Source organism: Hyaena hyaena, unplaced genomic scaffold (assembly GCF_003009895.1).
Source record: "Hyaena hyaena isolate Hyena2069 unplaced genomic scaffold, ASM300989v1 scaffold_24, whole genome shotgun sequence".
Classification (NCBI taxonomy): domain Eukaryota; kingdom Metazoa; phylum Chordata; class Mammalia; order Carnivora; family Hyaenidae; genus Hyaena; species Hyaena hyaena.
In genome coordinates this window covers 1,939,013-1,954,860 of record NW_024080656.1, presented here as the reverse complement: position 1 = coordinate 1,954,860, position 15,848 = coordinate 1,939,013, and the positions used below count along the sequence as shown (strand labels likewise).

Below are 15,848 nucleotides of genomic sequence, written 5' to 3'. Positions count from 1 at the left end.
GATGACCTTCCTGCCCATCTGGTTTGAGGACCACTGCCCCAAAACAAATTAAATTTTAAATTTAACTTATTTTTATCGAACTGATTGTTACTTATGTTCAGCATTACGACATACAATGTTTTTTTTTTAAATATTTTTATTTATATCTAGGAGAAAGAAAGAGAGAGACAGCGTGAGTGGGGGAGGGTCAGAGAGAGAGGGAGTCACAGACTGAAACAGCCTCTAGGCTCTGAGCTGGCAGTCAGCGCAGGGCCCGACGCGGGGCCCGACGCGGGGCTCGACGCGGGGCTCGACGCGGGGCTCGAACCCACGAACCGCGAGATCATGACCCAAGCGAAAGTCGGACGCTTAACCGACTAAGCCACCCAGGCGCCCCCGACATACAATGTTTTTATTTGCTATTTAAATGCTTTCTTCCTCTGCTGTTTCTGTCAACATTCCTATCTCTCGGAGCTGTTTGTCTCCCCCTCCTTTCCTGTATTCTAATTGAATCTTCTAATGCTGTTTGTATCAATTATCTGGGGAAACTGCTAACCTAACTTGTTAGAATTACAGTTCACGATCATTCTACCCATTTGGCAAGTGTCTTTTGGTCCTCTGAACTTCCATTTTCAAGGTTTCCAAGCATTAAAATGTTTGTAGTTCTCTACTGGGTATTTACCTAAAGTAAACAAAATACTAATTTGAAAAGATATATGTACGCCTGTGTTTAGAGCAGTGTTATTTACAGTAGCTAAGATATGGAAGCAACCCAAATGTCTATCCATAGGTGAACGGATAAAGAGCATGTGATATTTATATATAATGGAATATTATTTAGCTATAAAAAAAAGAATAAAATCTTGCCATTTGTAACAATATAGGTAGATGTAGAGGGTATAATGCTAAGTGAGGTAAGTCCATCAGAGAAAGAAAGAAACCATATGATTTCACTTACAAGTGGAGTTTAAGAAATGAAACAAATGAACAAAGAAAAAAAACCCAGACTCTTAACTAGAGAGAACAAACTGATGGTTACCAGAGGGGAGGCAGGTGGAGCGAAGGGGTGAAGCATGTGAAGGGGATTAAGAGTACACTTATCATGATGAGCACGGAGACACGTATAATATTGTTGAGTCAGTATATTGTACACCTGAGACTAATATAACACTGTATGTTAATTACACTTGGAAAAAAAAATGCCTGTAGTTCTTAAGTCATGGAGATTGTGAACTGGGAGCCTAGAAACATAAATCATGGAAAAGACACTAGGCCAGTCCATTCAGTACACTGCAGCCTCACAATTCTTAAGTTGTAGAGTTTGAGCAAGAGCTCCAAAGATTCTCCTAGGTTTGGAAACAACCTAGTTGAAAGGAAACAACCTACACACTGGAGACCTGTGTTTTCCTACTGTCTCTCATCAGTTGTGCAGCCTAAGGCCACATATCTTGCTTCCCTGGACCTCTGTTTCCTTAACCATAAAATAAGAGAAGCCTAGATGCTCTAAAATACTGTGGGACAGCTTACACAGAAAGTCACATGGACTAAGAACAGAGTTATGTATATACCTTCCATCCCCTCTAAGAACTCTTACCACTTTGCCATCCTTGCCTCTTTATATGTTTTTAAAATAGCTTTGAAGCTTATTTTGAACCACCTCCTTAATCCCATTCTATATCCCCAGAAATAGTCACTATCCCCTTATTGGGGTTTATCATTCCCGTGTGAATTTTTTATACTATAACTATGCCTGTCCACAAACAATGTATCGTCGTTTTGCTTATGTTGACACTGGAAATGAATGGTATGACTACCTTATCCTTCTATGATTTACTTTTTAAAATTTTAATCTCCTATTTTCAGGTTAATCCATTTTGATGCATGTGTGTCTGGTTTGTTCTGTATAATGTCCCATGAAATGAATACAGCATTCAGAACAATCTTTTGGGTGATGAGTATTAAGTTGTCCAGATTAGAGAAATTTTAAGGTGTCCTCCAGTTTGTGCCATCTAGGATTTGGCATAAAAATATGATTTCTTTTGGTAAGAAGTTTTGCAACAACAGCTTTGACTTTTACCATTTCTCTCAGGTGTTCCCTTTTCCAAATGGCAGCTTGGGGGTGTGTCCAAGATTGCTAGAAGCCTGATCTTGGGCAAATCTGGTCATCCCTGTGCTTAGTGAGCATTGAGAGGCTGTATCATGCGTGCAGTGGTTAAGAGTAGACACTGGAAGGGGCGCCTGGGTGGCTTAGTCGGTTAAGCGTCCGACTTTCGCTTAGGTCATGATCTCGCGGTTCGTGGGTTCGAGCCCCGCGTCGGGCTCTGTGCTGACTGCCAGCTCAGAGCCTGGAGCCTGTTTCAGTCTGTGACTCCCTCTCTCTGTGACCCTCCCCTGCTCACGCTGTCTCTCTCTCTGTCTCCTAGAAATAAATAAACATTAAAAAAAAAAAAAAAGAGTAGACACTGGAAACAGTCAGACTTTGTTTTCCATCCTGACTTTGCCACCTGTGAGTTGACTGATCTTGGATAAATTGCGTAACCTCTCTGAACTTCCTCATCTAGAAAATGGGGAAAGCAGTTTCTATTGAATATGGTTGTCATGAGGATTCAAAAAGATAATGCATATAAAGTACTGGGCAGTATGCCTCTCACCAAACAAGTGCTGAATAAAGTGACAGGATGTGTGTTTCTGTGTATGAAAAAGAGAGAAAGAAAGATGACTCTGACCGGACCAGTGTTCATGGTCACTGTGCTTTCCAAGATATTTCTGACTTACCACGATGCCTTGCACGTAATTTGTACTTAATAAGTATCTGCTAAAAAAAAAAAAAGAGTAAGTTTCTTATAAAATTAAACATACTCTCACCATGTGATCCAGCAATCACATTCCTTGGTATTTATCCAAAGGAGTTGAAAACTTATGTCTGTACAAAAACCTGCACATGAATGTTTATAAAAGCTTTATTCATGATTGTCCAAACTTGGAAGCAACCAAGATGTCCTTCAGTAGATGAGTGGATAAATAAACTGTGATGTATCCAGAAATGGAATATTATTCAGTGCTAAAAAGAATTGAGCTATCAAGCCATGAACAGACAAGGAGGAAACTTAAATACATATTCCTTAGTGAAAGAAGCCAATCTGAAAAGGCTACAATGCTGCATAATTTCACCTATATGACACTCTGGAAAAGATAAAAGTGTGGAGACAGTAAAAGGATCAGTGGTTGCCAGGGGTGGGAGGGGAGGCGATGAGTGAGTGGAGCACAGAGGATCTTTAGGCACTAAAAGTACCCTGTGTGATACCGTAACGGTGGTTTATACATTTGTCTAAACCCAGAGCATAATACCACCAGGAGTGAATCCTAACGTAAACTATGAACTTTGGGGGATGGTGATGTGTCAGTGGTAGGCTCGTCAATTGTAACGAATGTCCCAATCTGGTGGGGGATGTTGATAATATGGGAGATTAACCATGTGTGGAGGTGGGGCTGTATGGAAGATCTCTTCCCCTCAATTCTTAATTTAAATATTTTTTTAATGTTTTATTTATTTCTGAGAGAGAGAGAGAGAGAGAGAGAGCATGAGCAAGGGAGAGTCAGAGAGAGAGGGAGTCACAGACTCTGAAACAGGCTCCAGGCTCTGGGCTGGCAGTCAGCACAGAGCCCAACGCGGGGCTCGAACCCAGGAACCGCGAGATCATGACCTAAGCGAAAGTCGGACGCTTAACCGGCTAAGCCACCCAGGCGCCCCTTCAGAGTTCTTAATTTTAAACAAAAGAATAAGCAAGTACATAAACATGTAAGTCAGACTATTGAAGGAAGGTATTTTTCCAGTGAGACTGATGGAAGCATAGTCTATGCAATACAGTTTTTCAACGGTTCCTATTAGAAGGAGGTGACTCCGAAAACTTGAGAGAATTTTCCCCAAAGATCAAATATTCTGTCCTACACATCGGTCACTTCTTTCAGTCCCCCAAAACAATCTTGCCGAAGCTTTAGGCAAAGAAGAGCCCCAGAAGCAGCCTGCACGCAAATCCCACCTACAATCTCCTATCTGTCACTGGGCAGCTCCCCCCGCCCGAATTGTTCCACCCTGTCTGATCTGAGTTCACTCTCTAGACAGTCCGACTTCTTAAGTGAACGTCCACGTTTACACGAGAGCAGCAGGCACTTCCTGGCTGGCTCCTTCCAGACAACGAGCCTCTGTTCGCCTTGGGACTGGAGAGGAAGCGGCTTCTGACCGTCCCAGCTGGGGAGCGGCTAGCCCCAGCCCTGGGACAGCAGACTTTACAGACATATTTCTGAGCACTGCATGGGAAGCAAACCAATAGGTTATGATATTGCCGGCCTTTTAAAAAGCAGCACTTAGCGACGGTGTTTACAGGCTAGCGTTTAAGAAAACAAAAAGGCCGATCTACTGGAAAGTTCTTTTTAAGTGGTTTGCAAAGGTGTGTCATTACTAAATGAAGAGCTGTTGACGGGCGCTCCCGCTAAATAACGCTGGAGTATTGTTATGGTTCTATTTTACTCTGGAGGTTGTGTTTATATCCTGCTTCAAGCCTTTAAAAACACTGTATATACATTTGGGATTATGCTCCTTTACTTGGCTCCTATTAAAAAAGAAAGACAGAGGGGCGCCCGGGTGGCTCAGTCTGGTTAAGTGCCCATCTTCGGCTCAGGTCGTGATCTCGGCTCACGAGTTCGAGCCCTCGGGGATTCTGTGCTGACAGCTCAGAGCCCCAGAGGCTGCTTCGGAGTCGGTGTCTCCCTCTCTCTCGGCCCCTCGCCCGCTTACGCTCTCTCTCTGCCTCTCAAAAATGAATACACATTTTAAAAAATAACTAAAAAAGAAAGAAAGAAAGAAAGAAAAGAAGGAAGGAAGGAAGGAAGGAAGGAAGGAAGGAAGGAAGGAAGGAAGGAAGAAAGAAAAAGTGTTCCTGCCTGACTTAGAGGCTAGTAAATGGAGAGTGGCAGGTTTGTGGCCATTGGTTTGCTCAGCTTAGGTGGATTCAGATCCTGCTTTGAATCAGCTTTGGCCTGCCTTGGGGGGCAAATGGGGGCCTTTTGTTAGGGGCCATCCCGAGTGGCCGGAGGGCCCGGAGGTGAAGGAATGACAGTGTCACAGGATTGCAAGTTGCTCTGGTCTCACACCCAGGCTCCAACAGCCAAACTGTTTTTCTTCTGCGCCCGGGAAGCTGGAAAAAGAGAGAGACCGTGCTCAGGGGACAGGGGAAGACGCAGCAGAGGGGAGGAGAGGTGAGCAGAGCTGGTGTGCCCATTTAGGCTTGACTGTGCCTCACTACGCCCGCCTCCCACCCCGCTAACCCCGCGCCTTGTTGCTGACCCAGAGAGGGAATATAAATGACCTGCTTTGAGATAGGAACACTAACCGGCAGTGGCCCGCTGGAGCCGAGGCCGTTTTCCTAGGCAGCTCACTAATGAGAACTGACTGAGGCTCTGAAGAGAATACAGTCCAGCCTCGATTCCGCCCTCCATGCTAATGAAGAAGGCAGTGAGGTGGATAATTAAGGGCAGTGATGTGAATAATTCCACACTGATAATCCAAAGGTAATGAAATGCATTATGAGTTTTGGGGACAGCAGATTTTCTTTACCAGCCAAGGCTGTTTTATGATAAAATGAGCTTGCCTTTTCTAAGCACAGAGCAGCTGACTCTGGGAGGAGCCGGTTGGGAAAGACTGGAGGGTTGAAAGAGGAGCCACTCTGGGACTAAGAATTCATGCAGCCATTAAGCACCACAACTGTTCGGGAAGGTTGCATACCCACCCAGGGAGACACTTGTGATATGATTTTAAGGGAAAAAAATAAAGAGGCGTGCACTGTGAGTATTTTGACCGACCACAGCAGTGTATAAAAACAAACAGAACACACACCAAACAAACCAAACATGGAGAAGAAAGAGGAAATACACCAGAATGTTTTTCTACTCGGTCGTTAATCTGAGAAGTGGCCTGCAGGTGATGTCTTTTATTCTTCTCTCGACTGTTCTTTTCTAAATTTTCTTTATATTAACTTGGATCATTTACATAATGAAAAAAGGGATTACACCCAAAAAAAAAAAAAAAAAAAAAAGAATTGGACTTGGCAGAATTCTTCTTCCAGAAAAGACAGTGGGAAACTGACCATAATGCTAATCTTTGATTCCTGGGGATGGGCAGGGACTCCCGGAAGGCTCGATTTTACCGTGGAAGTTGTTAGAGGTCCCAGCAGCCCTCTTCTGGATAGAAATATTTTCTCTGTCAGTCTGTAAGTGAATCTCCCTGGCTCTGCTTTTCTGAGAGCAAAAGATACTTTGAGAGGCAGCGGCTCTTGGACTACATATTCTCCTTAGGGTATAACCAATTCCTACCATATGTAGTAGCTTTCTGGAACCTCTTCCAGGCTATGTTTCTTCCCTTTGCCTTCTAGTTTTCAAACTAGTTATGAAAATAACACTATTAAATTAAATGAATTCTTTATTTCACTAAGTCGTGGGGCTGGCCAGTCTGTGGGGTTCATAGTAGATACCTGGAAAGAGATGACTGATTACTTTTCACTGTTACTAATAAGACAAATGTAGGAGACTTGATAGCAAATTCCTTATTTTGTAAAGATTTTTAGGTAATGAAGGTGATCAGTCACCTAGAAATAAAATCCATACTTCCTTCTATGTAAGTGTTTGGGTTTGAAAACATTAAAAAAAATCCTTAGGAACTCTTTGAATACTTGTTCTTACAATGTTGCTTTTGGTAGGAGATCTGCCAGATGTTTATGCTGCTGTTAGCCATGACCTTGTTTAGGGTTGGGTGGGTGTCTAACTGTGCATTAGTGGAGAGTAGGGTCCCTCTGTCTTACTGAGTTGAGCTGATTGAAATCCTTACCTCAATCTTATGATACCATCCAGATTTTCAAGTTTTGTCCTCGTAGCATGCATATTTGCACTAATATAGAATCATTTCACATTTCTATGTACTATAACCTAGAAAATGATGATATGGGGGTACCTGGGTGGCTCAGTCGGTTAAGCATCTGGCTTCGGCTCAGGTCATAATCTCACGGTTCATGGGTTCGAGCCCCGCGTCGGGCTCTGTGCTGACAGCTAGCTCAGAGCCTGGAGCCTGCTTCGGATTCTATATCTCCCACTCTCTCTGACCCTACCCTGCTCACACTGTCTCTCTCTCTCTCTCTCAGAAATAAATAAAAAAAATTAAAAAAAAAAAAGAAAATGATGATATGGAGACCTGAGAAATTATTAAGAGAATGAATAACGTGTGAATAGATTAGTACAGTATTCGGTGGATAGATTCTGTACTGGGCCTATCAAGCAGGTGTATCTAAGTTATAATGCTCACTTGGAAGAAGCCAGAGGATGCCTATGCTACCCACAGCCCCCGCTGGGCACTTCCTCATGATATACCTTATGAAGTTAAGTTACTTACGAAGTGCTGACACAGAACACAGGGTTTTTTGCTTTGGTTTGTTTTTGAGGGATGATAGCCCAACAACTCCTTTATCAGGAAGAAGTATCAAACTCTGGATACGTAGAATCCAAAGCTGGAAACCGTCATAAAGAAAAAAATGCCGAAATAGAAACTTAAAAGGGCTTTACTGTTTCCTCTTTTGAAGCCTGTGACTTGATACAGTGTGCTTGGTGGGAATTCTGTTGTTAGGGTCCTGCTAGATCTCCCCAGGACAGATTGTGTCCCTATGTGTGTCCAACATGTGAGGACAAGGCTGCAGTTTTTCCAAATACTTTTTTAAATACATTTTTTTGGGAATGCATTGATATATTCTCAGTTAAGTGAATTAACTGATATTTGCTTTTAAGCAAAATTTTTTTGGGGGTACAGAAATCGTTTATTCTAGCATCCCAAAATTGACTGTGGAAGTAACAAGTTTCTACATTTAAAAAAGTAAATAGGGGCACCTGGGTAGCTCAGTTGGTTAGGCGTCTGACTCTTGATTTCCACTCAGGTCATGATCTCACAGTTTGTGGGATAGAGCCCTGCATCGCTGGGCTCTGTACTGACAAGCACGGAGCCTGCTTGGGAATCTCTCCCTCTTTCTCTGCCCTCCTCCAGCTCATTCTCCCTCTCTGTCCCTCAAAAATAAATATATAAAATTAATTTAAAAAATAAAAAGTATATATTAATTACATGTATTGCCATTTTCGTAAAAGTCAAAATGAAATGTTCTACAGAGAAATAAAAGATATGCCACACAACAGATCATATTTGCACAAGACCACTGAATGCCATGGAGAATAGAAGCATGTGGAAACTTTTGTCCATGGCAGTCTAGCAAAGATTTCAGTTTGGTATTCTGTAAGCCCAACACTGTAAACTACTCTTACCATACAAAAGCTCCAATGATGTACAGAATTTTGTGTAGGAACTCTCGTGCCTCTGGCTGGAACATCTTCTACCTTTTTTTTAATGTTTTATGTATTTTTGAGAGAGAGATAGAGACAGTGTGAGCAGGGTAGGGTCAGAGAGAGAAGGAGTCACAGAATCTGAAGACGGGCTCCAGAGCCCGACATGGGGCTCGAACCCACGAACTGTGAGATCATGACCTGAACTGAAGTCGGATGCTCAACCGACTGAGCCACCCAGGCACCGCACATCTTCTACTTTTTAACGTGTGAAATTGACACAGACATTTGTGAAAGGTTGTGCACTATTGTATTTACAAAAAATAGCATTACAGTGAATTCACCATGCACATGTGTACTTCATGCACGTTTTCAACAATGAAAGGTATTCTAACACTGCAGAACTGAATAAGAATACCAGCTTCTGGGACAGCTGTTAAGCACCAGAGGCACGTAAACTACAGCAGAATGGGTAAATATTGCCAAGTAAAATTCTATCCTTAGAACTGCAAGAGATGACAATGCAGCCATGTCTGCATTCCATGGCTGCATCCCCTTGGCTACTGCTGATTGGACTGGAGGAAGATGCTGGACCCGAGGACAATCATTCTAGGGCTGGTTAACAGCCTCTGAGGTTATACTCCCTGGCTGCCTGTTGGGAATACTGGAGGCTCCCCTTCCCAATCAGCTCTCTGGGTGAGCTGCTAACTCATGATGAACTTTTAGAGTCCATCAGTAGGGAGTTGCGGAGGTAGCTGAGTCACTGAAGGGACCATAGCTTTTTTCTGCCCTGCTTCTTTTCTTCTACTTCTTTTCTTCTAGAAATACCCCAACCTTCTGGCCATAGCTATCCAAGCCATAGCAGAGGCCTTCCTCAGCTTTTTCTAATTAGGTATCCATTCTTCTCTGGGAAAGAGGTTCTATGAACTCTGGTGCCAGCAGCACATGCCCATAGGGGCCAGACAGGTAAATTCAGTGAGAAGTGGCCAGCTGGAAAAAAAATGGGGCTTGAGAGGGCCTGTGACCAAGGAGAAGACATGTCTCCCAAAGGTAATCAAATTAGAAAATTCACACCTATTCTGGCTAGTAAAATATACAAGGTCTGAATGTGGCCCTCCATGGGGTTTTGCTGCCCAAGATAGTATCATTTCAGAAGTTTGGGTTTCATTCACTGACCCTAGAGTTGGACTTTCTTCAAGAGGAGGGATTGCGGCTATAGGCATTTTATGTGGAGGTATCATTGTAGGATGAATGTTTGTTTCCCCCTCAGATTCAAATGTTGAAATCCTAAACCCCAGGGGGCAGTATTTGGAGGTGGAGTCCTTTGGGAGGCGATTAAGTTCTAAGGGTGGAGTCTTCATGAATGGGATTAGTGCTGTGATAAAAGAAACCCCAGAGAACTCCCTCACCCCTTCCACCTTGTGAGAAGAAAGTGAGAAGGCAACATCTATGAACCAGGAAGCGGGTCCTCACTAGATGCCAAACCTACCAGCATCTTGATCTTGGACTTGCTGGCATCCAGAACTATGGGAAATAAATTTCTGCTGCTTATAAGCCGCTCAGCTTATGGCATTTTGTTACAACAGCCCAAATGGACTAAGACAGAGGGATTACTCTGTGCCTGGCAAGTGACTGTCTAAATGATATCAAAGATGAAAACCCTAGAGGAAAGGATTCATATATTTGACTGAGTTAAAAAAGTAAACTAAGTTAAAAAGTAAATTACAAGGCAAATGATAAAATTTAAAAAGTACTTACAGTAGATATTTTGATGTGCCAGTTGTAGCTGAGCATTAATGCTAAGTGCCATTTTTCTTTCTTTTTTGCAGTTATATACTTTATGCAGGCAGGTACATCCAGACAATACTCTCTGTGAGGTGATACAGTATCAGTTAATCTGTGGGTATTATGTTCTATCCACATAGAGCAACTGATCCCCCAAATTAGTCTCATTTTAAGACTGGGGGTGGGAGTCAAGTGTTTAATTTTTGAAATTTTTATTGTTTTTTATTTATATTTATTTTTATTTTATTGTTATTTATTTATATAGAAATAAATAACATTTATTTCTATATGTTATCTCCACCCTGGACCCTCAGGTAATGTATACTGAGGGGAACTTTGAAAATGTAATGTGTCCTTTTATATTATTTGTTCTTCTTGGAGTATAACAACAAAATGCCACTGCCCGATGGAAAATGATGGCTTCATCGCCAGTGTGTCCCTGGCTCCAGGTTATACAGGATCGGCAGGATTATTATACCTCCTTGCAAAAATGAATGATTCTGCATAAGTATGCAGTTTCAATGAGCTCGTTTCAGAGAAGGCTCCCAAGTAGTCTGCTTTTATTGGTAGTATCTTTAACCTGTGAGAATTAACTAAAACATGTGGGTCTTCAATGGGCAACATTATTTCCCAGCTGTGATTTCCTTTGTGACCCGGGAAAGCCCCTAATTTAGAGATTTACCTCATAAAATTAAACATCCTAATTATTAATGCCAACAAAACCCAAAACGGAACAATACAAACTTACTGTTTTACTTCGGAATGTGCTAGATCTTGTAACATCATCTACAACACCACAGAACTTGAACAGCTTTGGAAAATATGCTATGAAAAGGACAACAGAAACTCTGTTTTAAGGAAGATGGCTGCAGAATATATACTCACAGAGAAATTCTTGCAGTTGGGGATTCCCTGTTGGAATATTCTTGAAAAAAGAGTTTTAAAAAGACATAAAGCAAGATAACTGGGTGGCATTCTGGTCATCTTGTTGTATAATAGGTCACCTAAAAAAATAATGGCATAACACAACAGTTCACTATTATCTCTCATGATGTCGTGGATTGACGCTGCAGGGGCAGTAGAGCATTACTGTCCATGTGACCTTTCTGCACGACAGCTTGGGCTTCCTAATAGCATGGCAATCTCAGGGCAGCCTTATTTATTTATTTATTTGTTTATTTATTTATTTATTTATTTATAGGTGGTGGCCAGCTTCTACCAGATGAAGTGATCTAAGGAGTCAAGGTGGAAGCTGACAGTCCCGTTGAAGGTCAGGCCCAAACTGGCAAAGCATTATTTCTGCCCGTCTGTGCTGGCCACTGGCTAGTCACAGCCCAACCCAGATTTACGAGGAGGGGAAATTAACCACACCTCAATGAGAAGAGTGTCAAAGAATTTGTTGCCATCTTGAATCCATCACCATCATTAAGGTGATATTGAAAGATGAAAGAAGAACCAAATTAAAGCTCAAAGAAACTAGGTAGTAGAAGGATGGCTTTTCCTTTTCACTCAGCTTCAGGGCATGTAATTGTTTCTTCAGTAACTGGAGAGGGAGATGAGAAATTTGGAGATGTTTCAGAGAGAAGAGGACCTTACACAAGTGATTGAAAATAGGGAAGTGAGATCTGTAGAAAGGAATAAAAAGAAGTAGTATTGATTTGGCCCGAGCAGAGAAGGCTAAGGAGTGGCTGAATAATCATCTTCAAATATGTGAAGGTTATTATGAAAAAGATGCATGACCATCGACAGTAAAGCAAAAGAGATTGGCCTGGAAACACTAAAGCATTTCCCATTCCCATTAAGAAATGGGCATCTTTGGGACCCTTATCTGCGGTTGTTTGAAAGAGACCCATTTTATAAGCCTATAAAGGACTTAGGATTAGTTTTACTGAAAATAGAAATGTTAGACCAGGTCATCTCTTTTTTAGTAACAGAATCATTTAAATAAAACCTTATAGAAGACAGATGAAGAGTGTGGTGTTTTTGTGTTGAAGGGAGAGCATGCCATGACCACACCTATTTTCCTCCCATCCCCTGTCTCCCTAGCTGGCCCTAAAAGTCACTGAATGAGATACAAGAATCCTGCTAAAGATAGTTTGAAAATAATGAAAACTCATAGAGTTCCCAAACTGTTCTGTAAAAGCTGTGGGTGCCTGGAAATATTTTTCAAATAGCAGTTAAGCCTTAAGTGCTTTTGTGAAATCGCTGAATTCTTTTCATGGTCCAAATTTGTGAGATGTTGTTATTTCTGAACTCAGGTTCTGTTCTTTTGTGTATTGTCAAGTGGCATTTTTTATATTCTCTTTGGTAGCACATTTGTTACTAAGTGTACCAAAGTATAAGAAACCCAATGGCTGAAATTTTTCACCTTTTGGGAAATTAAGTTTTACTTCATGAATGGTTTAATTTCACTAACAGGCAATGAAACTCAAGGTTTACTTTATTAACTCTTATCTAAAACCTTTTCAAAGAAGAGAAAATCTTTGTATAACCACCAAAGCTGTCATCTTGATATGATTTCAGTGATAATCCATTTGTTTTGGAATTCTTTCTACACAAAAAGATAAAATATATTTTAACACCATTTTAACACACACACATATTAATATAACTTGTAATACTTGATAAAGTTCACATTACAAATTTAAATACATCCAGATTTTGTAGCTGATACAACTTCTAGTTTCAAGATGGCGAATTGAGCACCTGCTGTATTTATCCCTCTCAAATCAAGGCCATACATGGGTAGGAAATGTATTGGAAAGAAATACACAACTGCATTGAAAATCAGGCACAGTCAGATTGGATTTTTAAAAATCCAGCTGTAGTTTACAAGAAATATCATAGAGCAAGATGGCACAGATAAGTTGATAATACAGGGATGGAAAAACTTACAAGCAAATGCTGACAAAAAGAGTCTAAAGCAATATTAAAATCAGACAAAATAGAATTCTGGGTGAAAAGGTCAATTATCAGACAAAAAAAGAATTTAAGGACTTAAGAAGGCATTTCACATTGACAGAAGTAACAGTTCCCTAAAAACTACATGGCATCCTGACCATGTCGCTTTGACAAGCAGACATGTTTGAGGACCTATGTTGTAGCATTGTCTGTGGTTACAAACATAAATTAAAACCAAATTGAAGAGAACCTAAAAGCCCATCAACTGGTGATTGGCTAATATTAACACTTTGACATACTTTGTAAGAGTTACAAGAACAAGGTCAATCTCTATATTAATTTAGCTAACTCTCTAAAATATACTGTTGACTGAAAATGCAGCTTGCAGGAAGATGTGCATAGTATATAATCATTCATGTGTACACACCACAACAATGCCATGTATTTCTTTTGGATACAGAAAGTTTTATAAGAATAAGTTAAAAAAAAAAACAGGAAAGAACACATGCCAAAGACATCATTGCGGTTACCTCTGGGGAGGGAGGGAAAGGTGGGTTGGAATGGAAAAGTGCTCAATCAGAAAGGGCTTTAAACTTTATCTGAAATATTTTCATTTTTTAATAAGGAAAATCATTTTTTATTACTCATGTTATTAAGTTAAGGAAAAAAATCAGTATTCCATGATTTTGAGAAGTTCTGAAAATCCTATACTGGTTGATGTGTCAAGTTGGATGCCTTTGGATGCAAATTAAAAAAAAACAAAAAAACCCCTAATCTGAACAAGAAGGCTTGAACAGTAAGGGAGTTTATGATCCCATACAACAGGATGTAAGCAGAGGAGAGGGTTGATTAACTATAAAGTTCAATCATGTCATTAAGGACCCAGGTTTTTTCATTTTCTTTGCTTCAGTGAATTTTGAAGAAATTTACTTCAAATTCTCTTTGCATTCCTGGAGTTTGTTGACTCCTCAGGCTCAGAGCAAGATGGTGCCAGCAGTTTCAAGCAAACAATATCCAGAACAAAATAATAATAAAAAACAGTAACTCGGTGCTTATTATGTGCCAGGATTTTACATACATTATCTCATGTTTTGTTCTCATTACTGCTTTTGCAGATGAGAAAACTGAGGCATGGAAAGGCTACAAAATTTGTTGACTATTACATAATTAGAAAGAGCTGGATTCAAATTCAGTTAGTATGGCCTAAGAATATGTGCACTTAATCTTGGGGCTCTGCCCTGTATCTGCTCTTCCTTGTGACTTTTTTCTCCCTTTCTTTTCTTCTCTTATAGTTCTCTCTAAGGAGTAAAGAAGCTTTTTTCCAGAAGTTTTCTAGCAGACAATGCTGCACATCTCATTGGCACAGGCCCTTTCCTGAACTGATCAGATTATCCTTAGCTCAGACCACCCCTGGAGTCAAGAGTGGAGTCAGCTTCTCCCAGCACAGTTCTGTGTGGGAAAGTATAGACATATTAACGGAATCTGGGTTCTTTTTAGAAGGAAAACAGGGTAGAAAGGCATTAATGCTGAAAAGATAACCAACAGTCTTGAGTAAAGGTAACTTCTATTAGTCCTTTGTAGCTCAATGACTCATTCATCTGAACGCCTGTTATACTGGGTCCACAGGTGAAATTATGCAGGAAGGGTATATGGTTCATACCTTGAGGAGAAGAATCTGGCTGGAGAAACAGATCTGAGTATCATCAACAAATAGATTATAATTATTTTAAGTCATGAGGGTAGAGAGAATCCCCACAGGAGAAAGTATAGAGGTTTGAGGGAAGGTGGTCTACAATAAGATTTAGTGTTTCCATCTTCCATGCAATTAGATAAAAAGTTCCCTCATGACTAAAAAAAGAAAGAAACCTATAACTGTAACTGGTATACTTAACTGTTATTAATAAAATAGCCACACATTCACTCACTCATTCATTTTGTTTATTAGATTGTTTATTTATTCTAAACATCATGAAGACTCTTGTTCCTTATGGGGCTAAGATGTTGAAGGGTCCAGTAACCAAAGCTTTCCAAGGATAACCTAAAATTTTTCCTGACTAAATATAAGAGGTGAAGTAACTTGTATCCGTGATGGTAACAGAAATGTGCAGACACATGTAGCCTACCAACTTTGCTTTGAACATATCTCGTACTCAGCAATCTGAAGAGATGACTCCTTAGAATGTTAGCTGGGCTGATCTGACAAGCCCCATACCTCAGTGGCTTAATCCGTAGAGGTTTATTTCTTGTTTACATGGCAGTCCAACTTGGGTTGGCAGGAATTGTTTCCTTTCATATGGCAGCTCTACCATGACCTTGAGTCCCAAAGATCCCATTGGATCCTCAGCATTTGTCTATCGAAGAGAGAAAGAGCGAGGAGGATTGTATGCGAGGGGCCAAGCCGGGGTGGGGGGCTGGTGGTGATCACTTCTCAGATCCCACTGACTAGAACTCAGTCACATGGTCAAGCTAACTGCAAGAAAGTCTGGGAAATGTAGTCTAGCTGTGTGTCCAGGAAGAAGACGGATTTAGTGGGCATCTGGCTAGTCTCTGACATACAATGGATTGAGTGAAACATTTCTATCATGTTAAAATTCAATGTTTTTTACTTTGTATGCTTACTGTTTCTCTCCAATATTTTGTTTCCATTTATAAGAGACCTTTCTTATGCTATATTTTTCCTCACTGATTACAGCTTGGACATTATTAGTATTTCATGTTTCTAATTATTCAGAATACTCCCAAGTTTGCTCTGGTTATTTCCAGTTATTCCATTTTTTTCCTTCAAAAGTTCTCTGCCTTCCATTTAGCAGATT

At 40.7% G+C, this 15,848-nt stretch overlaps 1 long non-coding RNA gene across 2 annotated transcripts; it reads left to right on the top strand.

Moving 5' to 3' along the window:
• The first annotated feature begins 5,892 nt into the window (after nucleotides 1-5,892).
• Nucleotides 5,893-14,605, top strand: LOC120228560. Of its 2 annotated transcripts, none has more exons than XR_005527527.1 (3): nucleotides 5,893-5,956; nucleotides 11,336-11,404; nucleotides 14,328-14,605. It is a non-coding gene; the product is annotated as an uncharacterized LOC120228560 (long non-coding RNA). The 2 variants fall into 2 exon arrangements; XR_005527526.1 differs by lacking the exon at nucleotides 5,893-5,956 and adding an exon at nucleotides 8,960-9,045.
• The last annotated feature ends 1,243 nt before the right edge of the window (nucleotides 14,606-15,848 follow it).